The 26446-nt window shown below is 40.7% G+C and overlaps 1 long non-coding RNA gene across 2 annotated transcripts in view; it reads left to right on the forward strand.

Annotated features, from left to right (window-relative positions):
• The window catches only part of LOC102395959, a 224964-nt gene that overhangs the window by 65613 nt on the left and 132905 nt on the right, over positions 1-26446 (forward strand). For both annotated transcript variants that reach the window (XR_006548570.2, XR_006548571.1), the window contains exon 3: positions 11129-11200. This is a non-coding gene — a long non-coding RNA (uncharacterized LOC102395959). The remainder of the gene's footprint in view (positions 1-11128; positions 11201-26446) is intronic.

The following is a 26446-nucleotide window of genomic DNA, read 5'->3' on the forward strand; positions in this document are numbered from 1 at the left end:
TTACTCTGCGGCATGTGAAATGTTCCCTGACCAGGGGTAGAACCCATGTCCCCTGCATTAGCAGGAGGATTCTTATTCACTAGGCTACCAGGGAAGCCCCTCTCCCTCATTTTCTATCTTTAGTCTTCCTCTTGGCTCTGTTATCTCTGCCAATAAATATGTTCATATCTTCTCCAAACTCAAAAGACAGAACTACTAGGAACATCTTTGAACTATTTTTCTCTGCAAACTGACTTTGACTCAAGCCTTTTGTGGTTATTCTTTTTCCACCTAGACTTGAAATCTGAGACAATGTTGATTTCTTCTTGTTCTTCCACCATCCAGGCTTTAAGAATCCCTATTTCTTCACTGACTTTGCATCTGCCCCAGGTAAGAGGCAGTATTTTCCAAAGATGGTCACAAAAGTGTCTCCCATCTCACATGCTCTTCTTCGGGGTGACCTTGACACTTCTGCTCTTGGGTAGTAGGGTCTGTGTTCCTTCCCCTTGACCTGGGTGAAACTTTGTGACTGCCTTGACCATTAAAGTATGACAGAGTGACACAATGGGACTGGGATGGTCATGAATGTGCCATGCATGTCCCTCTTGCTCTTTTAGAGCCCAGCCATCATGCTGTTAGAAAGCTCTAATTAGCCCACATGGAGAGATCATGTGGAGAAGCCATATGTAAGCATTTCAGTCAGTAGCTGGCCTCAAGTATCAGAGAGGTGAATGAGGAAGCCTTCAAGATGATATACCCACCAGCTATTGTCAAAACACTTTAGCTGCGGTGCAGACATTGTAGAGTGGAGACAAGTCATGCCTATAATGCACTGTTCAAATTCTTGACCAGCAGAATCTGTGAACATAATAATTGATTGTTTTATGCAAGTTTTTGGTTGATTTGTCTCCCAACCATAGCCCTGAAATACCTAGTCTCCTCTTCCTCACTTTGCTTGCTCTAGTTTACACACAAATCCTTTTTTTGTTTGTTTGTTTGCTTTGGTTTTCAGTTTTATTTATTTATTTTTTTACTTTACAATATTGTCTTAGTTTTGCCATGCATTGACATGAATCCACCACAGGCGTACATGTGTTCCCCATCCTGAACCCCCCTCCCACCTCCCTGCCCATCCCATCCCTCTGGGTCATCCCAGTGCACCAGCCCCGAGCATCCTGTATCATGCATCGAACTTGGACTGGTGATTCATTTCACATGTGATAATTTACATGTTTCAATGCCATTCTCCCATATCATCCTGCCCTTGCCCTCTCCCACAGAGTCCAAAAGACTGTTCTATACATCTGTGTCTCTTTTGCTGTCTTGCATACAGGGTTATCGTTACCATCTTTCTAAATTCCATATATATGCGTTAATATACTGTATTGGTGTTTTTCTTTCTGGCTTACTTCACTCTGTATAATAGGCTCCAGTTTCATCCACCTCATTAGAACTGATTCAAATGTATTCTTTTTAATGGCTGAGTAATATTCCATTGTACACACAAATCCTTTTGGCCTAATTTTTGGACTAGGCTTTTATCTTTAAGGATTTCTCTAGTGGAATCAGTGCTGCCTCCATGTCTCACCTAAACATGGTACTCTCCTGTTTTTGAAATACTTTCCTGTAACTTAAAAATTTTTTTTAATTTATTTATTTTTGGCTGTGCTGAGTTTTCACTGCTGCACACAGGTTTTCTCTAGTTGCAGAGAGCAGAGCTATTCTCTAGTTGTAGTTTGTGGGCTTCTAATTTTGATGGCTTCTGTTATGGAGCATGGGCTCTAGGGCTCATGGGCTTCAATAGTTCCAGCATGTGGGCTCAGCACTTGCAGCTTGTGGGGTTAGTTGCTCCGTGGCATGTGGAATTTTACCAGAGCAGGGGTTGATGCCATGTCCCCTGCATTGGCAGGTAGATTCTCAGCCATTGGACCACCAGGGAAACCCCTTTTCTGTCACATTTTTAATTTGCTTCCAAACACTGGGGAATGGACATGGCATATTATAACAACCATTTTGCAGGTAAGAAACTGAGATTTAACTAAAGAGGTCTTATATGACTCTCAAAGTAGCTTGTAGAATTGGAACTAGAACAATGAAAGGGGACTTACTATGGCCTGTAGAATTTCTCAAAGACATTTTCCCACAGAATCCTTTCTGGAATCACCTATCAGCATTTGAAGGACACTGGTTTCCCAAGGGACATAGTTTGGGATATTTCCCTTCAAATCCAATTTATTCTTTTTATAGTTTAAGCTTGGGAGATTTTATTTCCAAGAGATAATAAAGGAAAGATACAAAAGGGACAGGAACTAGAGTGCAAAGTTGTTCTGCCAAGTCTTTTTAGCTTGCTATATGGTGTAGGATTTTTTTGGTGTGCTTGTACCTTTATAGTAGTTCTATCAGCCTGGCTCTGGGTGTCCCAGATGAGAGAAGAAGAGACATATTAGAATGTGTCAATGCCTTTTAGCCAAATATTACTGTAGGACACTTGATTAAATAAATTGGGCTTATTACTCATTGCAGGGAATCATGGGGTCCCTCTGTAAGAGCATGTTAGAACATACTATAGGATTTGGGCTCCAGTGGGGTGAGTTAGAGGAGAGTCTAAGGAAGCAGGAGTTTGGTCTAGATGGGGTGCTATCAGAAAGTGAGGACAATGCTATGGCTGGGTATTTTGTGAGTGTCAGTGACCTTGTTTTTGTTTGTGTTTAAAGTTATGAAGTGGTCTTGTTTCATTTCATTTTTTTTTTTTCTGCTTCATTGACTACTCTAAAGCCTTTGAGTTTTTTTCTTTCCTTTTTTTTTTAAAAATTTAAATTTATTTATTTTAATTGGAGGCTAATTACTTTACAATGTTGTATTGGTTTTGCCATACATCAACATGAATCTGCCATGGGTGTACATGTGTTCCCAATCCTGAACCCCCCTCCCACCTCCCTCATTTCATTTTATCATGATCTCAGAGTAATCTTGTTTGAGGCTGATATACTGTGAGTTTATATTCTCCAAGAGAACAAAAATGGCCTGGCTGTGAGTGTCAAATGAGCTTATAAAAATATTGAGGTCTAGTTATGACCATCAGATTAGTTTCGTATATCAGAGGTTGCTTTTTTTTTTCCCACAGATCGATAGTCTTAGTCACTTTAGGTATTACAGAGCAAAGCCAATCTCTTTGTCTGGGGCTAAGACTCATTCAAGGGAGCCTGACCTTGTTTGTGATGGGGTCTTTACTGCTAGGTCATGTTGTTGTTATCCTTCAGTCGCTTAGTCATGTCCAACTCTTTGCAACCCCATGGATTGCAGCACGCCAGGCTTCCCTGTCCTTCACCATCTCCCAGATCTACTGCTAGGTCATAGGAGACAATAAAGCAAAGAAACCTCACAAGCAGATGGCCAAAAGACTCAGTGAGTAGTATCAGATTTTTATTGCATGTAATCTTCAATAGAATAAAAGAGATTGCTTTTTAAAAAACCCAACAACCCTTACAACTGCTGTCTTTCAGAATTTTGAACCTTTCAGTCACAGCTTTATTAGAAGGAACATCCTCCTGGTTGGTGCCTAGAACACTAAAGAGGCACAGTTATTAAACTGCTTTAGAATGGAAAGTTAACATTTGTGAACTCAAAACCTGGCTCATAGAGCAACACTTGCCCATTTCACTGGTTAGTATTAGATTTAAGACTAGAACTCAGGCCCCTGACCCCCAATTCAGTGCTTTTAAATTCCCAGTGTCTCGCACATGTATGTAGGGGTTGGCATGATTCACGACATCTGGAGCCAATTGTTTTTGTCCTTTTATGAGCCTTAATAGGTATGTTTTCCATGGAAATGGTTAATGACATTTTAAATAGTTACTTCAGAACTCATAAGATCTGATAATCATTCCTGTATTTGATGATACACCCCCAGTGTTTTTGAAGAATAATGACTGCAGAAGAGAAGTGAGCATTTTCTCTTTACAGCAGTGTAGCTCATAATTAATTGATCATCATCTCCTATTAGTGAGATATCTTTGATCCTGCTAATTGAAAATGAGACTGTTTTCCTAAGCACAGAATAAAAGCAATATTAAACTGTTTAGTCTTTGTCTGCTTAAGGGCCAAACATTAGTTAAGTGAGTTTATAGGAATAATTAATCAAAAAATTTAAACAACTGACTTTTTTTGAGTGATTTGCTCGCCACACTTGTTGAGGAACTCTGTTACTTAACAGTTGGCTTTCTCAATATCAGACAAGTAATTTTCATAATGTTGAGGGAGCAGAAAGGAAAGGGGTCCAGAAGATAGAATACATCATCATGATCATAACATAAGCATGATGCCTGCACATAACTATTAGTGCTTAGAAGTCCTGTGAAGTATAATTTTTATTCATACTTTATAGATAAGGACATCAGGGCTGCAAGATGTTACAAAATTCATCTAATGTAAATGGTATAACCAAGATATAAATGCATACTTTTAGATTCTAAATCATATCTGGGTCCAGCATTCTTTTTGCTACATCATTTGGCCTCATAATCTGATTAATGTCAAAAGAAAATATGAGCAGTACTAAAATATGAACAGGTGAGGAAGGAAAGGCACAGAATCAGTATAACTTGCCATCACTGCTCTGGATAGGATTCTCCAGCACTCATGTTGGAAAGACAGTGTAACTTGTAGAGTTGAGAAATTGGTAAAATGTTCCAGTTGAATAGTTATTGTTTCAAACTTTACAAATTTCCTATAAGAGTGTGTACAACTATGGGTACTTAAGTAGATAGTTTTAGAAACAGAGAATCCATGTATTTCTCAAATTATTCTTTTCTTCCCTCAGTGTTCCATGTCTTTATCCTGCTTAGCAGCAGCCAAAGGTATTGAGCACAATTTGTTACAATGTCATAGAGACATGATCTACTGTGTAAAGGATGCTTCTGGAACTCATCTTTTTATAAATTTATAGTCTAGACATCAACTTAGAAGCAACAGAATGAAAATGCCTAGATTAAGGGTCAGCAAACTTTTTCTGTAAAGGGGCAGATAGTAAATATTTTAGGCTTTGTGAGTCACATGGTCTTTTTAGCAGCTTCTTAGCTCAGCTGTTGTGAAACTATTCATAGGCAATGCAGAAACAGGCATGTCTGTGTTTCACTAAAACTTTATTAATGGGCCCTGAAATTCAAATTCCATTTAATTTTCACACTTCTTGAAATATTATTCTTCTTTTAATTTTTTTCAATCATTAAAAAATTATAAAAACCCACTCTTCACTCACAGGTCATACAAAACCTGGTAGCTGGCTGGGCTTGGCTGATGGGCTGCAGTTTGTAGACTGTCCTCATTGATGCAGAAGGGGCTATAAGGGATTTGCACTCGATGTAGAAGAGGTGGACTTGATGGGAAGATGGGAGGAGGATGTTAGGACAAGAACATACCTGACTTCAGGTTTCAAGAAGACAGAGGGGACAGCTCTTCTTCAGAGTGGGCCTGTACCTCTTCCCCACCTCCGTAATGAGCAATGCCTGTGGCCTTGCTGAATTGTTGTTCTGAACAGATTCACTCAGAATGACTCACTGCCCTGAACAAAGCTGGGGAAGATTTTCTGTCCTTTATTCAAAAGCACTAATTGGCCCATCTGTGTCTCTTAAATTAAGATTTCCGGAGCTTAGGCCTTTAAGCCTCTTAACATGGTTTGCTTCTTACACCTTTTATCAGCGTAGAAGAATAGCTGCTTTTCTCATTTTTTCTTGTAAAACCCTGTTCCAAATGTACAAGGTACTTTATTCACATGATGTTTCATGGCTATTTCCAGGCCTCTGATCACAGAAGCACAAAAAGTTATAGAAAATTTAAGGCACCCTGTTAAATGTTGTGGTCAGTTTGACTAGACATAGATAATCTGGAGTTTCAGAGATGTGATTTGAATTTCTTTGCATCCCGCCCTGCTTCCCCTCCCCCCTTTTTATTGAGGAATGAATTATATATAGAAAAATTCATTTTTTTTGGTATACAGGTCTATGAAATTTGACCAATGCATGTACCCACTGTGACATATTATATCTGTTTTGTAACTACCATGACAAGCAAGATTTAGAATATTTCCCTAAAATTTCCTAGTGTGCCTTTGTAATTATCCTCTCCCCTAACTCCATCCTCTGATAACCACTGATCTGATCTCTCTGCCTTTCCCAGGATGTCATGTAAATGGAATCATATAGGATATAGCCTTTGGTCTGGCTTCTTTCATCTGGCACAGTGCATTTGAAATTCATCTATGTTGTTGCATGTATCAGTAATTTGTTCCATTTTCTGGCTAAGTAGATTTCATTGTATATGTATACCAGTTTGTTTCTATATTCTCCAATGGAGGATATTTGAGTTATTTTTGATTTTCAGTTTGATCATTCTAATAGGTATATAATGGTATTTCATTGTGGTTTAAGTTGCATATTCAAGTGACTAACAATGTCACTTTTCATATGCTTATTTGCCACCCACGCATCTTCTTTGGTGAAGTGTCTGTTCAAATTCTTGGCCCATTTTTAATTGAGTTGTTTGTTTTCTTGCTATTGATTTTTGAGAGGTTTTTTTTTAATACTCTGGGGACAAATCTTTAATCAGATATATATTCTAGAAATATTTTCTCCCAATCTGTGGCTTTTAATTTTCTTAACAGTATCTTTTGCAAAGCAAAATAATTTAATTTTGATGAAGTTCAGTAGCCAGTAGCCAGAAGCACACATAATGCTCAAATCTATTCTCCAATAAAAGGAACCAGGATTCCTTACAGATATGACTAACTTCAGAACTAGGGCAGGGAAGATACAGGAAGAGCCAAAACATTTTGTGGTATCAGAAAATAGAAGTGCTGAAAAATCATGGAAATGTATTGAAAGGACAGGTGAGTCAACATGAAGGAACTCTTCATGACCAAGTCTGGGAAAATATGAGCAAGAAAAAAATAATGATAGTAATGGATTATAACCTATAGAATGAGATGAATATCCATGAATTCATACTGATGTAAATAAATTGGGTAAAATAATAAATGGAAGCTGGATTTCCTTGGTAGTTCAGTAGTTCAGGAGGATTAAGAATCCTCCTGCCAGTGCAGGGACATGGGTTTGATCCCTGGTCCGGAAAGATCCCACATGTCACAGGGCAACTAAGCCCGTACACCACAACTACTGAGCCTGTGCTCTAGAGCCCATGAACTGCAACTACTGAGCCCATGAACTGCAACTACTGAAGTCCGCATGCCCTAGAGTCCATGCTCTGCAATAAGAGAAGCCACTGCAGTGAAAAGCCCATGCATCACATTGAAGAGTAGCCCCCTCCCTGCCATCAACACAACTAGAGAAAAGCCTGCGCAGCAACGAAGACCCAGTGCAGCCAAAAATAAATAAATAAAATTTTTTTAAAGTGAAAGAGGCAGGAAAGTTCTGTTTTTAATAGAGTTTCAATAACAAATATAGAAAGAATGTTGTAAATAGAAAAATCACCATTTGTTGAAAGCTATGCTAATAATTGTTTTAGGCAAGAATTATTAATGGATGCTAATATTAGTGGATGAAAGTTTGGGTAGAAATAAGATAGATATTTGCATAGTTTTAATGTATCTCCCCCAAATATTTAGTAGTTATAAAGGGAAAAATAGCTTTACAGTGGAGAGACCTGTGACACACTACCTTTACCAAGTTAACCTCATTGGTAATGTTGTTAATTAGCATCATATGCCTGACACAATGCACTGAGAAAGGTATAGCATCATGTCTATGATTTTCTTGTCAAAAATGTGTAACCTGAATTTAACCATGAAGACCCATCATTCAAACTCAGATTATGAAATGTTACATAATATAACTGACCAGTCCTTTCCAAAGGTGTCAAAATCACAAAAAACAAAGAAAGGTTGGCAAACCATCTCAGATTGGAGAAGACTAAGTAGTCATGACATCTAAACGTAATGCAGGATCTTGGCCCAGAAAAAGGATGTTAGTAGGACAACAGCAATATAATGATATCTAAAGAAATCTATGGTTTGGTTAATAGTATTGTACCAGTGTTAATCTCTGTTTTGACAAATGTACCATGGTTAAGTAAGATGTAACATTAGCGGAGGGCTTCTCTGGTGACTCAGTGGTAAAGAATCTGCCTGCCAATGCAGGAGACGTGGGTTAAATCCCTGAGTTCGGAAGATCCTCTGGATAAGCGAATGTCAACCAGCTGCAGTATTCTTGCCTGGGAAATCCCTTGAACAGAGAAGCCTGGTGGGCTCAGTCCAGGGGGTCGCAAAAGTGTCCAACATAGTGACTAAACAACAATAACATTAGGGGAGCTGGATGAAAGGTATATAAGGAGTTTCTATTATGTTTGCAACTTTCTGTAAAACTAGAATTATTTAAAAATTAAAATTCAAAAAAAACCACACAGTGGAAAAGTAAACCAAAATCTTTAAAATAGCCGTGCGTAAGGAAGAATCCAGGTAGAAGAGACAAGGATAGAAAGTGGGCTTTCTAATTTACTATGTTTTGCAGATTTGACTTTGGAATCATGTAAATATTTTACATAACTCTAAACAAAATTAACGGAGAAGGCAATGGCAACCCACTCCTGTACTCTTGCTTGGAAAATCCCATGGACGGAGGAGCCTGGTGGGCTGCAGTCCATGGGGTCGCAAAGAGTCGGACACGACTGAGCGACTTCAATTTCACTTTTCACTTTCATGCATTAGAGAAGGAAATGGCAACCCACTCCAGTGTTCTTGCCTGGAGAATCCCAAGGATGGGGGAGCCTGGTGGACTGCCGTCTATGGGGTTGCACAGGGTCGGACACGACTGAAGTGACTTAGCAGCAGCAGCAAACAAAATTAAATTTAGAAGCATTTCCTAAAAATCAAAAACAAATGAAACAAATCTAAAGGTATATAGTAAGTTAGTGGGAAAAGCACAGAGAAAAGTGTCTTCCCTCATGGTCCTGTGTTTATGCTTGCACTTCCAACGTAGGGGCTGCAGATTCGACCCCTGGTTAGGGAATTAAGGTCCCACATGCCATGTGGCATGGCCAAATTAAAATAATAATAATAATAAAGTACAGGGAGAAGAAATATTTCAAATGACTTCAAACCACAGTAATTTGACTATAATGAGATAGACTCTATGGGCAAAGAAAAGCTGAAAAACTCGGTTGTAGCTCACAGGCCAGAGCTGGGTCATATAGCAAACCAGAGCTGCAAGAGAATATGGGAAAGCTTCTGACTTGCCACTCTCTGTAGTGTAACACAGCAAGGGAGAATGGGCTGGGGATGGCTTTGGGATAGCCAGTCGTCAGTACCAGCCATCACTGTCTACTGGGGCCACCACCTTTGTGTTTCCACTTAGCTTGGATTGGGCTACTAAAATCTTTTCCTAATAGCAGATACAATGATGACGGGCAACAGTGCCTCTGCCTCAAGTGTTCTGTCAACTTACTGAGGTTGGGGTTGCTGCCTTGACAGAGTTGAGCAGCAAATCTGGAACCACCTCTTCACTGGCCAATGGAAGAAATTCCAAGCTTGTTATCAATGGTACCTGGTCTCTCATCTCCAGGGTAACAGTGGAGCACTACTTCCGTCACTTATTTTTATGCTGAAGAAAATGGTAACCATGCTTAGAGACTCTTGCATTTTGTAACAAAACTTGTGGATTTTCAGAGAAAGAGTAATGGAAACCTAAAGTCTGGAAAGATGCATGATGTGTAAATTCAGTCATCATTATGCAAATGGATATACACATAATAAATCCAGAGATGGCTGACTATATTTTAGAAATATTATAAGCCAATTATTTTGACAGCCTGCAGGAGGTAGATAAATTGTGAAATATATGTTACAGTATACAGAGTAGCTTGTTAACAAGATGTCTTTTGCTGGCAAATATTTTAGCAGAAAAACCATCCATCAGCACATTTCCAGCTTTGTTCTCCTCCTTTGACTTCACAGATATATTTAGTATCATGAAAAAAAAAAAGGAGGAAGCCTTGTGTGTTTTGGTAGAGGCTTATGGTAGTTTCATAAACCTTGTCTTATTTGATACTTAAAATAAGTCAGTGAAATGCTTGAACCATAGCTCATTTTCCCATTTTATAGATAAACAAGCTGAAGCTCTTGGGGTTTTCATGATTTGCTTAGGGTCTGGTAGGAGGCAGATTTCAGACTGGAACTCTGATTAGCGTATTTTGCACCATAACACTTGCCCCATTCTTTCGCTCTCTTCACTGCAGATTGAACTAGTTTGCAATACTCTGGCACCTTCAAATGAGTGACCATGGGCACATGGGGACTCCAAGATTATTGGTGCCATGTCACTAGGCCAGGTATAATGCTAGAAATAGAAGATGCATTTTTAGTTAACACTTGGATGAAAAAAACATGAAGTGAACAACAAACAAATCTCCCAAAGCCTTTGCTGTTACTGTTGGCGTTTCACCAGGTGACTTTGGGGACAGCGTTTTTTATTCAAAAATGCATGTTAATGGAAAAGTGTCAGATCATCAGTGTGTGAGAATGTCAGATTACTGATTTGTTGGGTGACATAAGACAAATCAGTTCTCCTGTCTGGGCCTCAGAGTGGATTATTTCTTGGCTTCTACATAGTTCTACTATTCTTTAATTTTTTTGCATGGGCTTGCAGTATAGAAGAGAAAGTTCTAAACCAGAGGAATGTTAAGAGGTCAGCAGTGATGCCATAGATTTCTTTCTGGACATTTGGACCTATAGAGTTTAAGGACTAACAAGAAAATTCTCATCTCTTAGAAATTGCAAAGTACAGAAAAGATGAATTAGTGAAGATAATAGCCTTGCTAGGAATTTTAAATGATGCACTTAGTGCTTTCTCTGTTAGCCTCTCAGGAGTGTTTTGAGTGGTTTTAGGAGAGCAAAGAATGACATGGCAAAATCTGTTACCTAAGGACAAAGCTGGGTGTGGGTAGAACAATACTCTGGCAGACCTGGTAGCCTGATGGCAGTGGTTCTCAATTCTGGTCACATCTAAGAATCACTTGGGGGACTTTTTAATGTTTGTAGTTGAGATTTAAAACAAACAAGTAAATAGACATACAGAGCAAAAATCTTAAGTGTATAACATAATGAATTTTTATATATGCATCCACTTGTATTATCATTACCCAGGTTAAGATCATTCCCAGAACCTCAGAAGAACACTCCTGAGGGTTACTACTCTTCTGTCCTGCATCATCTTGGGTGAGTCTAGCCTGCTGTTGAACTTACTGTAAATAGAATCATATAGTAGATATGCTTCTATCTGGCTTCTTTCACTTATTTCATCATGAGTGAGATTCATCCATGCTGTTATGTGTATCAGATGTTTACTCTTTTCCATTGCTGTGTAGTAGTAGAATCTACTACATTTCATTTGTCCATTCTACTATAAAGTTAGCCCTCTATATCCACAAGTTCCACATCCACAGAATTAGCTGACCACAGATCAAAAGTATTTTAAAATATTCCAGAAAGTTCCAAAAAGCAAAACTTGAGTTTGCTGTGTGCCATCAACTATTTGAAGAAGGCTGAGCATCAGAGAATTGATGCTTTTGAACTGTGGAGTTGGAGAAGACTCTTGATAGTCCCTTGGACTGCAAGGAGATCAAACCAGTCAATCCTAAGGGAAATCAATCCTGAATATTCATTGGAAGGACTGATACTGAAGCTGAAGCTCCAATACTTTGGCCACCTGATGTGCAAAGCTGACTCAATCGAAAAGACCCAGATGCTGGGAAAGACTGAGGGCAGGAGGAAAAGGGGATGACAGAGGATGAGATGGTTGGATGGCATCACTGACTCAATGGAGATGAGTTTGAGCAAGCTCCAGGAGATGATGAAGGACAGGGAAGCCTGGCATGCTGCAGTTCATGGGGTTGCAAAGAGTTGGATGCGACTGAGCAACTGAACAACAACAATCAACTATTTACATATCATTTACATTGTATTAGGTATTATATGAAATCTAGAGCTGATTTGAAGTGTGTGGGAGGGTGTGCATAGGCTATATGCACATGCTACCCCATTTTATGGACTTCCCTGGTGACTTAGATGGTGAAGAATCCGCCTGCAATGTAGGAGACCTGGGTTTGATCCCTGGGTTGGGAAGATCCTCTGGAAAAGGGAATGGCAACCCCCTCCAGTATTCTTGCCTGGAGAATTCTCATGGACAGAGGAGCCTTGCAGGCCACAGTCCCTGGGGTCACAAAGAGTTGGACATGACTGAGTGACTAAGCACCCCATTTTATATGATGGACTTGAGCATCTGCAGAATTTAATATGCACAGGGAGTCATGGAAGCAGTGTTCTACAATACTGAGGGGCATTTAGGTTGTTTCCAATTTTTGTTTTACTTTGAATGAAACTGCTGTGAACATTCTTGTTCATACCTTCTGGTGGACAATGAGCACTCATTTCAGTTGAGTGTATACCCAGGAGTGGATTTTTTGGCTGTTAGGGCAGATATATGTTTACTGTGTTAGAAACTGCTAAGCAGTACTTCAAAGTGGGTGTTCCCCAATTAATTACCTCAGAATCTCTGAAAGCGGAACCCTCTCTGAATGACAGATATCATTCAGAATCTTGCATGGTGGTTCTGATGCCCAGTGAGAATGAGGACTTCCATAGCCCAGCCTTAATGCCCAGGCATGTGTTTTTGTGATCATCTCAACCCCCAAAAAACAGTCCATTTACTGTCCAAAATAGGGAAATCTTTTCTTGTCCATAGATCTGAGAAGGAGTGGAGATTTGTTCTCTGGGGGTTGCATCCTAGTTCTTTTCTTTTGTTGTACCCATCAGGGAGATTACATTAACTGCCTTCAGTTCAGTTCAGTTCAGTCGCTCAGTCGTGTCTGACTCTTTGCAACCCCATGAATCGTAGCACACCAGGCCTCCCTGTCCATCACCAACTCCCGGAGTTTACTCAAACTCATGTCCATAGAGTCGGTGATGCCATCCAGCCATCTCATCCTCTGTCATCCCCTTCTCCTCCTGCCCCCAATCCCTCCCAGCATCAGGGTCTTTTCCAATGAGTCAACTGTTCACATGAAGTGGCCAAAGTATTGGAGTTTCAGCTTTAGCATCAGTCCTTCCAATGAACACCCAGGACTGATCTTTAGGATGGACTGGTTGGATCTCCTTGCAGTCCAAGGGACTCTCAAGAGTCTTCTCCAACACCACAGTTCAAAAGCATCAATTCTTCAGCGCTCAGCTTTCTTTACAGTCCAACTCTCACATCCATACATGACCACTGGAAAAACCATAGCCTTGACTAGACGGACCTTTGTTGGCAAAGTAATGTCTCTGATTTTGAATATGCTATCTAGGTTGGTCATAACTTTCCTTCCAAGGAGTAAGTGTCTTTTAATTTCATGACTGCAGTCACCATCTTCAGTGATTTTGGAGCCCAGAAAAGTAAAGTCAGCTACTGTTTCCCCATCTATTTCCCATAAAGTGATGGGACCAGAGGCCATGCTCTTAGTTTTCTGAATTTGAGCTGTAGGCCAACTTTTTCACTCTCCACTTTCACTTTCATCAAGAGGCTTTTGAGTTCCTCTTCACTTTCTGCCATAAGGGTGGTGTCATCTGCATATCTGAAGTTATTGATATTTCTCCTGGCAATCTTGATTCCAGCTTGTGTTTCTTCCAGCCCAGCATTTCTCATGATGTACTCTGCATGTAAGTTAAATAAGCAGGGTGACAATATACAGCCTTGATGTACTCTTTTTCCTATTTGGAACCAGCCTGTTGTTCCATGTCCAGTTCTAACTGTTGCTTCTTGACCTGCATATAGGTTTCTCAAGAGGCAGGTCAGGTGGTCTGGTATTCCCATCTCTTTCAGAATTTTCCACAGTTTATTGTGATCCACATAGTCAAAGGCTTTGGCATAGTCAATAAAGCAGAAATAGATGTTTTTCTGGAACTCTCTTGCTTTTTCCATGATCCAGTGGATGTTGGCAATTTGCTCTCTGGTTCCTCTGCCTTTTCTAAAACCAGCTTGAACATCTGGAAGTTCACGGTTCACGTATTGCTGAAGCCTGGCTTGGAGAATTTTGAGCATTACTTTAGTAGCGTGTGAGATGAGTGCGGAAAATTCTTCAAGAGATGGAAATACCAGACCACCTGATCTGCCTCTTGAGAAATTTGTATGCAGGTCAGGAAGCAACAGTTATAACTGGACATGGAACAACAGACTGGTTCCAAATAGGAAAAGGAGTTCATCAAGGCTGTATATTGTCACCCTGCTTATTTAACTTACATGCAGAGTACATCATGAGAAATGCTGGGCTGGAAGAAACACAAGCTGGAATCAAGATTGCCAGGAGAAATATCAATAACTTCAGATATGCAGATGACACCACCCTTATGGTAGAAAGTGAAGAGGAACTCAAAAGCCTCTTGATGAAAGTGAAAGTGGAGAGTGAAAAAGTTGGCTTAAAGCTCAACATTCAGAAAACAAAGATCATGGCATCCGGTCCCACCACTTCATGGGAAATAGATGGGGAAACAGTGGAAACAGTGTCAGGCTTTATTTTTCTGGGCTCCAAAATCACTGAAGATGGTGACTGCAGCCATGAAATTAAAAGACGCTTACTCCTTGGAAGGAAAGTTATGACCAACCTAAATAGCATATTGAAAAGCAGAAGCATTACTTTGCCAACAAAGGTTCATCTATTCAAGTCTATGGTTTTTCCTGTGGTCATTTATGGATGTGAGATTTGGACTGTGAAGAAGGCTGAGCGCTGAAGAATTGATGCTTTTGAACTGTGGTGTTGGAGAAGACTCTTGAGAGTCCCTTGGACTGCAAGGAGATCCAACCAGTCCATTCTGAAGGAGATCAGCCCTGGGATTTCTTTGGAAGGAATGATGCTAAAGCTGAATCGCCAGTACTTTGGCCACCTCATGCGAAGAGTTGACTCATTGGAAAAGACTCTGATGCTGGGAGGGATTGGGGGCAGGAGGAGAAGGGGACGACAGAGGATGAGATGGCTGGATGGCATCACCGACTCGATGGACATGAGTCTGAGTGGACTCCGGGAGTTGGTGATGGACAGGGAGGCCTGGCGTGCTGTGATTCATGGGGTCGCAAAGAGTCGGACATGACTGAGCGACTGATCTGATCTGATCTGAAATGAGTGCAACTGTGCGGTAGTTTGAGCATTCTTTGGCATTGCCTTTCTTTGGGATTGGAATGAAAACTGACCTTTTCCAGTCCTGTGGCCACTGCTGAGTTTTCCAAATTCGCTGGCATATTGAGTGCAGCATTTCACAGCATCATCTTTCAGGATTTGAAATAGCTCAACACATTTACTGACTTACTTCTCTCCAAATCCCTGAACACAGGAGCAGAAGGCATTGTCCTGTGCAAATGGGATTTTATGCATCAGGAAATATGAAGTGTGAGGATGGGGCAGAGAGCTCTTTCAGGTCTCCTGACAGTATCTTATCACATGAGCGTGAGAATGCTGCAGAAATTCACCTTCTTTTAGTGTTTCTCTGCCTAATTATGCTGAAGAACTGTCATTCTTTTTTTTAATCTGTCAGTGTTTAGAACTGACTTTGCTTAAAAGAAATTTTACAAGCAACATGACCCACTTACTATGGTTCATCTGAATTAATAAGAACAGCTAATATTTATTTAGCAGTTACTATGGGCAAGGCACCCTGCTATATGTGCCGTGAATGAATTTTCTCTCAAAATAAGCTGGCGAGCTCAGGACCTATTATCAAGCCCTTTTTACAGATGAGGAAAGTAGGGTTTTGAGAGCTTAGGTAACTTCCCCACATTCATGTGGTGATACATTGTGGATCTGGGATTCAAACCCTTGCATTGTTACATCAGAGATGGAACTCGTATTCACTAATTATGCTACCTCTTCTTAACCAATCTGAGATTTTGAGAACTGTTTATGGTCTGCACTATAGACCTCTTTGAGTTACCCATCTCCTGGAAAGAAGATTCCAAATAATGGTGATGTGTTGAATAATGGAACAGCATGGAATGGATGAAAAGCCGAACTTGGCCTTTGTTGTTGTTTGTTGTTCAGTCATTGAGTCATGTCCGACTCTTTGCAACCCCATGGACTGCAGGATGCCAGACTTCCCTGTCCTCCACTCTCCCAGAGTTTGCTCAAACTCATGTCCATTGAGTCGGTGATGCCATCCAACCATATCATCCTCTGTACATCTCCTTAAAAGAGTTGCTAGTCAGCCAGATAGTTTTTCAGGAGAGGAGAAAAAAGCCAAAGGAAGCAGATAAAGCAGTTGGAAAGTTATACAATTTTCCTTCTCATTCTCCATTCTGTGTAAATGATTTTATCCACAACTAGAACTAAAACTTTAAATGGGGACAACTCTAGAATTTTTACTCAGAATAGTTCTGAGCCATACCAACTGCTTATTTGATCCCTCTATTGAATGTCTTATAGGCACCTCAAATGTAACATTGTCCAAAATGGAATTTTTGACTCCCTCTCTTCTCCTCTCACAATTTGTTCCTCTTACAATATTCTTCATTCAGTAAATGTCACCTCTGTCCACCATTACTTACGCCCCAAACTGGAATAACCTTTTTATTCCCCTTTTCCTTCTCTCACTTAATATCATCACTAAGTCTTATTGATTTCTGGCTCTAAAAGAATATATTCCAGCTGTCTGTGCTTGAGTCTTGGTTCTCCCACTGGGGACAAGTTTCTCAAACTCTCTATTCCTTAGTTTCCTCATCTGTTAAATGGTGCTAATAGTACCTATCAGATAGGTTGGTATAAGGAAAGTTAACAACTATGACTTTTTTTTTTCTCTCTATCAGTCCTGGGTGTTCATTGGAAGGACTGATGCTGAAGCTGAAACTCCAGTACTTTGGCCACCTCATGCAAAGAGCTGACTCATTGGAAAAGACTCTGATGCTGGGAGGGATTGGGGGCAGGAGGAGAAGGGGACGACAGAGGATGAGATGGCTGGATGGCATCACCGACTTGATGGACGTGAGTCTGAGTGAACTCTGGGAGTTGGTGATGGACAGGGAGTCCTGGCGTGCTGCGATTCATGGGTTCTCAAAGAGTCGGACACGACTGAGCGACTGAACTGAACTGAACTGAACTGAAACCACACACTACTCCATGTCATGACTCTCTCTTCCCGATTTCTGTAACTACTTCCTGACTGGTCTTCCCACAACCGTTGGTGTCCTTCAGACCCATCATTTAAAGCAGTGGTTCTTAGCTGGGGCTTTCTTGCCACCATTTGCGGCTTCCCTAGGAATTTTTGTGAGTAAGATTTCCTTCATTTCATCCCTTGTACTGAAAGACAAACAGTATGGAAGGCGACATCACCTTTTGAAAATCACTGACTTGTACTGAACTAACAGATTTCATCATCTCCAAGCGTACATCCCCCCTCACACACCCAATTTAACATCTGTGAAACTGAGATGTGTATTATGCCTGATAGTAGGTCATGATTTAATTGTTGTGTTTTTCTTTCTTAGTGGTATAGAAAATATTAATAGTTGTGTGTTTTAGAGTTAAGGACATCTTAGATTTGCTGAACTATAGCCACATAAGCACTGTGCTTAGAAAATGTTTTCTTGAGTCAGAAACGAAAGGGTTGATACCTGAAAGTGTTTAAGGATGAGCTATAGGAATGGGATGCGGGTCCAGGGAGAAGCAATAGCATTTGCAAAATACCTGGAGTGGGAAGAGAATGGTCTATCCAAGAAACCACATGTGATTTAGGGAGGCAGGAGTGTAAAAAGCAGAGAATAATGAACCACTCTAAATGGATGTAAGGATTGCACAGAAATATTTATGCAAAGTGCTTGGGACTTATAGGTGCTATAAATGATACTTTGCTTTTGTTTGTTTTGTGGACAAATGAATGAGAAAATTTATATTTCATTGGTTCTTTGACATTCACTTTTTCCCACTTGTTAACCCCTCTGAAATTGGGATGCATCTTATAGACTAGGGTGTTTCATTATTTAATTGGCAGCATTTCCTCCCATAAATGGAATCTTAGAAATGATGCCAGTTGATAAAACTGACACTTTGTCCCATTGTTCCTGAGTTACTAAGCTGAATTGCTTATCTCCCACATCTGATCTGTCTACTTGGAACTTTTTTTTTTTAATCTGATTTTCCAACTCCAGACTTAGATTATGGGTTACATGGCCTGATCCCTTTTTGCCTAGACCCTTGATATCCATGGAGGTCCTGTGGGGCTGACCTGAATGACAGTGGGTTTCTTGAATCCTGTGTGAAAAGGAACAGATGGGCATTTGAAGTAATGAAAGCTCATGCAAGTATTTTCCAAGCTTTAAAATTTGTCCATCCAACCAATAGTTATTTGAGCATCTATTATCTACTAGACCAGGCGTTGGTAATCTATGTTCTGCAAGCCAAATCAAGACCAATGCCTGGTTTTGTAAATAAACTTTTATTGGAACTCAGTCATTCTCACTTGCTTCCTAGGTGGCTCAGTGGTAAAGAGTCTGCCTGCCAGTGCAGGAGATGCAGGAGACGCAGGTTTGATCACTGAGTTGGGAAGCTCCCATGGAGGTGGAAATGGCAACCCACTCCAGTATTCTTGCCTGGAGAATACCATGGGCAGAGGAGCCTGGCAGGCTACAGATCATGAGGTTGCAAAGAGTTGGACATGACTGAGTATGCACACATGCTCACGTATTTACATGTGGTGTATAGCTGTTTGGGGTTATGAACAGTAGAGTTGAGTAGCTGCAACAGAGATTGTATGACTTGCAAAACCAAAATATTTACTATCTGGTTCTTTATTGGACCAGTTTATTCTCCTGGAGAATCAAGAGGAAGTTCTATCTTAAATGAACAATCAAAGAAAATATACAATCTCATAATAAAAATTTTTCATTTTATATTGAAAAGCACACATATAACCCAGGAAAACACGGACCTTGTATATCTATGAATGTATGTATGACATGAGTCTGAGCAAGCTCCAGGAGTTGGTGATGGACAGGAAAGCCTGGCGTGCTGCAGTCCATGGGGTCACAAAGAATTGGACATGACTGAGCGACTGAACTGATGACTAGTATGGTGCTTGGCATAGAGTGGTTGCTTGCAATAGATTCAAGACGGCTTCTTTCAACATATAGATGACTCAGTAGGCACATGACAGGATGCTCAGCATCACAGATTATTAGAGAAATGCAAATCAAAACTACAATGAGGTACCACCTCACATTAGTCCTATTGGCCATCAGTAAAAAATCTACAAAGAACAAATGCTGGAGAGGATGTGGAGAACAGGGAACCCTCCTCCTACACTGTTAGTGGGAATGTAAATTGGTGCAGCCATTATGGAAAACAGCATGGAGGTTCCTCAGAAAACTAAAAATTGAATTACCATATGATCCAGCAATTGCACTCCTGGGAATATACCTGGACAAAAGTATAATTCAAAAAGATAAATGCACCCCAATGTTCATAGCAGCACTGTTCACAAGAGCCAAAATATGGAAACAACCTAAATGTCCCTCAACAGAGGGGAATAGATAAAGAAGATGTGGTACATATATACAATGGAATACTACTTGGCCATGAAAAAGAATGACGTAATGCCATTTGCAGCAACATGGATACAATAGGAGATTATCATACTAAGTGAAGTAAGTCAGAAAGACATATCAAGGATATCACTTACATGTGGGATCTGAAATATGGCACGGATGAACCTATCTACAAAACAGAAACAGACTCACAGACATAGAGAACAGACTTGTGCTTGTCGAGGTAGGGGGATGGGAAGGGAAAGGGGTGGGCTGGGAGTCAGGGGTTGGTAGATGCAAACTATTACATTTACAATGGATAAACAACAGATCCTAATGTATACCACACAAAACTATATTTAATATCCTATGATAAACCATAATGGAAAAGAATATAAAAAAGAATGTATATATGTATATAACTGAGTCAGTTTGTTATGTAGCAGAGATTGGCACAATATTGTAAATCAGCTGTACTTCAGTTTTTTAAAAAATGGCTTGTTTTTTGTGACTCCTCCCACTGAGTTCTTCTTCCCTTCATTTAGAACTGGACTTAATGACTTTCTTAATCAATAAGTTGTGGTAGAAGTGGTATTCTGAAACTCTGAGGCTAGGAAATAATACACCTTGTAGCCTTCTAAGCCTCTTGAAATGCTTGCCTTGAGGGAAACCAGTCAACTTATAAGAGTTGTGACTATCATGAGGTCACCATGTTGGAGGGTCCATGTACAGAACTCTAGTCAACATTCTCAGCAGAGTCTAGCCTTACAGCTATCACTGCCAGACATGTGCAAAAAGCCATCTGGGGCCCTCCAGACTGGCCCATCCACAAGCTGAATACCACTGAGTAATTTCAGTTGATAACATGAGGAGCAGAGGAATCAGTTGAGCACTGCCCAAATTCCTGACTCATAACATCATGAGATACAACAAAATGATTGTTTGAAGTGACTAAATTTTGGGGTGTTTTGTTACTAAAAAGTCAATCACCAGTGCCATGTGCTCAGTCATCCTGACTCTTTGCAACATCATGGATGGTAGCCTGCCAGGCTCTTCTGTCCATGGAATTTTCCAGGCAAGAATACTCGAGTGGGTTGCCGTTTCCTCCTCCAGGGATCTTTGTGACCCAGGGATCAAACCTGTGTCTCGTGCACTGTAGGCAGATTCTTTACCCACTGAACCATCAGGGAAATCCCAGATAGCCAGAACAATGCTCAATAAATATTTGTGACTTTGTTTACACAGCTAGGAAAGTGTAGAATCAGGACTAGAATCAGGACATGAATCAAGTCTCTTGATTCATGGTGTCTGTGATATTTTAATTTCTGTTGCTAGTTGCCCACGTTTAGCAGGATAATCTGATTCCTCTTAGACAGACCTCTTTCAGTCTCTCCCAAGTCGAATCAGTTAGAGGCAAAATAGCCATATGAGGAGCTTTGTGAAAGATGCTATCTAAAGACTGTTTTTTGGGCCAGATGCTGGAGAGCATAATGGGGTTTTTAAGGTTACCTCAGAAGGTTTCAGTGGGCCTGCAGAATTCCGGATATGGTTCATTTGTATCAGAGGCCAAACACAATAATGAAGTTCAGTTTCTCTAGAAAGACTGCTTAGGTTTGAATCTTAGATCTTCCACTTACTAGTTAGGAGGCCTTGAATGAGTTACTTCCTTCATCTGTAAAATGATGATAACATCAACACATAGGTTGTTGTGAAGATGAAATGAACTAATCCATGCAAAGCAGCTGTAAGATTTTTAGCACTTAGTAAACATTCTTATCTGCTTGGAAAATCCCATGGACAGAGGAGCCTGGTAGGCTGTGGTCCATGGGGTTGCGAAGAGTCAGACACGACTGAGCGACTTCACGTTCACTTTTCACTTTCATGCATTGGGGAAGGAAATGGCAACCCACTCCAGTGTTCTTGCCTGGAGAATCCCAGGGATGGGGGAGCCTGGTGGGCTGCCGTCTATGGGGTTGCACAGAGTCGGACATGACTGAAGCGACTTAGCAGTAGCAGGAGCAACAAACATTCTTATCAAGAGAGTTGTTCTTAGTAAAGATCCCACTTTCATCAGTTCTCAAACTTTCACCTAGAATTTTTGTAAACACATGACATATATCTCCTTGTTCTTCAGGGACTACTGTATTGGCATATGTTTTTATTTATGGATTAATTGGAATAATTCATGTGTAGTCACTCACTTTTGGCGTGTTGTTCCACTGTGCATTTATAATTTCTTTATGTTCTCGACATGCTGAACATCTGTACTTTATCACTGCATTAAAGGCATTGGAATCTTTACAGTGAATTTGTTTTAGAACTACAACATTGGCCTTCCAGTTTACTCAGCTTTTATGCATACTTTGCCAGCTCTGAAGAGCAGACACATCTGAAATATATTCATTTATCCTTAAGTTTTCTCGATCTGTCTGTTTTGTACCCTCAGTAGCTCAGTACATTGAACTGCACCTGTGGAATGGAGCTCAACTTAGTGACTTAAAGAGAACTTTGAGGAAGGCCTCACATGCTACAGCCTCTAAGGAGCCTTTAGGGTGGTGGGCCTGCAATTGCATAAGGGAAGAGTATAAAAGGAAGGGATGACGCCCTGTGGCTCCCTGGTGGCAGAGAGCTGCTTGCCTAACATTGCATGTGTTCCTCTGTGTTTCCCAGCCACCTGGGCAGTTAGGTTGAGATTGAGTTATGACCAACAGAATATGGGCAGCAGTGAAATGTGCCACTTTCACACCTGGCCATAAGGTCTCTGTGTCGCCTCTCAACTGTTTCTTCCCTTCTTGCAGTAGCCCTAGAAATCTTGTGTTGAGATCATGGTGTGACAAGATGGTGGCACCTCCATCAGCTTTGATTCTTGAGTTACTATATGGAGCAGAGTCCCATAAACTGGTGCTGGGTATGAAGTCTGAGAAAAAATATATCTTTGTTGGGTCAGGCCACTGAGATTGGGAGTTAATTTGTTACTTAGCTTAGCCTAACTAGTAGAGCCACAGTGACCCACATACTTTGCTGGAGTAGAACACAAGTTTGGCATGAAAGAGAAATTAATCCACTTGAGAATAACATCTAATCTCCTCAGTTCCAGTCAGTACAAGAAGAGTCTTAATTACTGGTATGAACATGTCACTTCCCTTCCTAAAAAATCCTTGATAGATCTCATATTTATATTGTCTCCAGAGTCAAGTTTGAACTCTGTAGCCTGGTGCAATTCAAGGACAGCTGAAATCTGCATTTATTTACTGATTCAAATTTTTTTCTTTTAATGTCCCCCTGAGTCCTTTCTGGAAAGCATTCACCCCAGCCAAACTGGTCCTACCAGGTATACCTCATGTTTAAGCCCACACTCGAGATTTTACCATTATCGCTTCATTGATTGAGCTATATGTTGATATTTTACACCCTTTTAAAATTTTTTAGTAGTTTTAGGACAGTCCTTGAAGAGAAGTATTATTATTCTTATTTCACACATAAGGAAATTGAGGCCTCATAGTATGGAAGTAACTCACTCAACTCACACATCTAGGCAGTGGCTTCAAATCCAGATCTGTGTGGCCCCCAAACCCATGTTCTTTCCACTTTACCTCATGCTTCCTTCCTTGGCATCACATCTCTCAGAAGTTTCTCTTTGGAGTGATGTTCTATCCTTCCTCAAGTTCAAATCCACTATGAGGCCCTCTCTACCTTGCAGCATTTGAGGATGACTTTTTCTCTACGGTCACTCTACTTGGATACTTTGTGCCTCCCTTTAATGCTTGGCTTCTTATAATTTGTGGTTTCAGTACAATACCTTATATAAAGTATACCTGAAAACAGCTGCAACTCGAGTTGTTTTAAAGAGAAACTTAAGAGCTTTGACTGCACTTGAAAAGCTAAATTAGATCAAGAAGGAACAGTGAGAGATGGCTCTATACTCTGTTTCTTATTCTCAGGCTTCTCACGGAAAATGCAAAGAGTCAAAACTTGTTGGAATGCTAAAATGAGTACTGGAGAAGGTTTAAAACCAGAATTCCCTGGTGCTGAAGTCTGCAAGTGTTTGAAGGAGTGTAGGTGACCATAGGAGTATATTCTGGGAACCTGAGTTCTTAGCTCAGTGGGGCAGAGGTAAAAGAAGGTCAGGGTATTAGATGTTATTTCTAGGAGGACTAATGAGCTTTACTCTGATCCCCAAATTCTGAATTTCCATGAAGCCTGACCAGGTTTGATTATTTAACTCACACTAGTTATTTTGTCCCACTCGCTAAGCTTCTGGAAGCAATGGGGAGTGGATGAGTGATCGGTGAATTAGACTCATCCATCTCTCCTAGTTGGTTAACAAAGCATGGCTTAAAACATGTAGCTACTAGGGCAGAAGGATTATTCTGACCAGTTCCTGAGCAGGAGAGGGGCGGGCAGTGGCGGGGAGGGTGAAAGCTAAAGTACACCACATACTTGACCTGGAAAATGGCGGAATCACTTTTCTCAAAGCATGACTCTTTTTGAGGGCTTTTGAAGCCAGTCATTATGGGGAGGGGGGCAGACTGTGGGTATAGGGCAACATATGGACATGATAGAAACTTTTTCTCTTCACCCTAAGTATAAAATTCAATCATGTGTTATTCTAGCAGGTAGCAAAAGTCTTCCAAGCACTGGTCTTTCTGACTCATTTGAATTATTGAGTGAATCACATGCTTTGAGACTCTGGGTCATAGGAGTGGAAGTGGGGAAGAGGAAGGTACAGGAAATGGCATCTCTTTCACAGCGTGCTAACTTGACAGTGTTTCTCAGGTCTAGCTTATCAGCACCTGGTCTAAACTGACCATGATTTTATCCTTGCCTCTCCTTGTAAATGTTTCTCTTTTCAGAATTTTCAGCCAACAGCTTCCAAACTGTCATTTACAATTAACGGAAGGACAGAAGGTAGAATAGTTGTCAGCAAGCAGCATAATTATGTGCCAGGAAATGACACAGCAAATAGTCTAGCTTGGCAAGTGCTAGACGGCTCTTTCCCTATCTTCTAGCTTCAGGCAGGAGCAGAACTATAACATCTGCTGATCTTGTTGTGACTTATTTTACATGTGGTGTTAAGATTACTAAAGAGTATATTTGGTCTAGAGATCGGGCAGAAATTTATTTTTTAAAAAGCAAAGCAACAGGGAAATAGAAACCTGGAGAGTTGGATGTTTTGTTATATTCTGTATGTTATGTTATATTATGCAATCCTGTGCTGTGATGTTCTGTGGTATGCTATTCTATAGAGTGTTGTGTTGTGTGTTACGTTATGAAATGCTATTGTGTAATCCAGTGGTCCTTGAAGTGTGGCCCCTGATGCAGCCAGAGCTGCATTACCTTGGTCCTTGTTAGAAATGCAGTTTCCTGTGAGCCATCCAAGACCTACTGAATCAGAAACTCTGGGGCTAGACCCTAGCAATCTGAATTTTAGTAAGTCTTCCAGGTGATTATGATCTGTGTTCTAGTGTGAGAACCACTGGTATATAGTAGATGGGAGGTAATCCTGCCTTGGTTTTAGTTGTCTACCAGCTACAAATAAAATTAGCTGCAAAAATAAAACCCCCCAAACCCTAGAAAACCTCACAAATAATGACTGTGTAAGTATGAAAGAGTGGCAGTAGTGGCCACAGGACTGGAAAAGGTCAGTTTTCATTCCAATCCCAAAGAAAGGCAATGCCAAAGAATGCTCAAACTACCGCACAATTGCACTCATCTCACACGCTAGTAAAGTAATGCTCAAAATTCTCCAAGCCAGGCTTCAGCAATATGTGAACTGTGAACTTCCTGATGTTCAAGCTGGTTTTAGAAAAGGCAGAGGAACCAGAGATCAAATTGCCAACATCCGCTGGATCATTGAAAAAGCAAGAGAGTTCAAGAAAAACATCTACTTCTGCTTTATTGACTATGCCAAAGCCTTTGACTATGTGGATCACAATAAACTGTGGAAAATTCTGAAAGAGATGGGAATACCAGACCACCTGACCTGCCTCTTGAGAAACCTGCATGCAGGTCAGGAAGCAACAATTAGAACTGGACATGGAACAACAGCCTTGTTCCAAATAGGGAAAGGAGTACATCAAGGCTGTATATTGTCACCCTGCTTATTTAACTTATATGCAGAGTACATCATGAGACACGCTGGGCTGGAAGAAGCACAAGCTGGAATCAAGATTTCCAGGAGAAATATCAATAACTTCAGATATGCAGATGACACCACCCTTATGGCAGAAAGTGAAGATGAAAGTGAAAGTGGAGAGTGAAAAAGTTGGCTTAAAGCTCAACATTCAGAAAACGAAGATCATGGCATCTGGTCTCACCACTTCATGGGAAATAGATGGGGAAACAGTGGAAACAGTGTCAGACTTTATTTTTGGGGGCTCCAAAATCACTGCAGATGGTGATTGCAGCCATGAAGTTAAAAGACGCTTACTCCTTGGAAGGAAAGTTATGACCAACCTAGACAGCATATTAAAAAGCAGAGACATTACTTTGCCAACAAAGGTCCGTCTAGTCAAGGCTATGGTTTTTCCAGTGGTCATGTATGGATGTGAGAGTTGGACTGTGAAGAAGGCTAAGCGCCGAAGAATTGATGCTTTTGAACTGTGTTGTTGGAGAAGACTCCTGAGACCCCCTTGGACTGCAAGGAGATCCAACCAGTCCATTCTGATGGAGATCAGCCCTGGGTGTTCTTTGGAGAGAATGATGCTAAAGCCCAAGCTCCAGTACTTTGGCCACCTCATGAGAAGGGTTGACTCATTGGAAAAGACTCTGATGCTGGGAGGGATTGGGGGCAGGAGGAAAAGGGGATGACAGAGGATGAGATGGCTGGATGGCATCACTGACTCAATGGACATGAGTCTGAGTGAACTCTGGGAGTTGGTGATGGACAGGGAGGCCTGGCGTGCTGCGATTCATGGGGTCGCAAAGAG

Source organism: Bubalus bubalis, chromosome X (genome assembly GCF_019923935.1).
Source record: "Bubalus bubalis isolate 160015118507 breed Murrah chromosome X, NDDB_SH_1, whole genome shotgun sequence".
In the NCBI taxonomy this organism is placed as follows: Eukaryota; Metazoa; Chordata; class Mammalia; order Artiodactyla; family Bovidae; genus Bubalus; species Bubalus bubalis.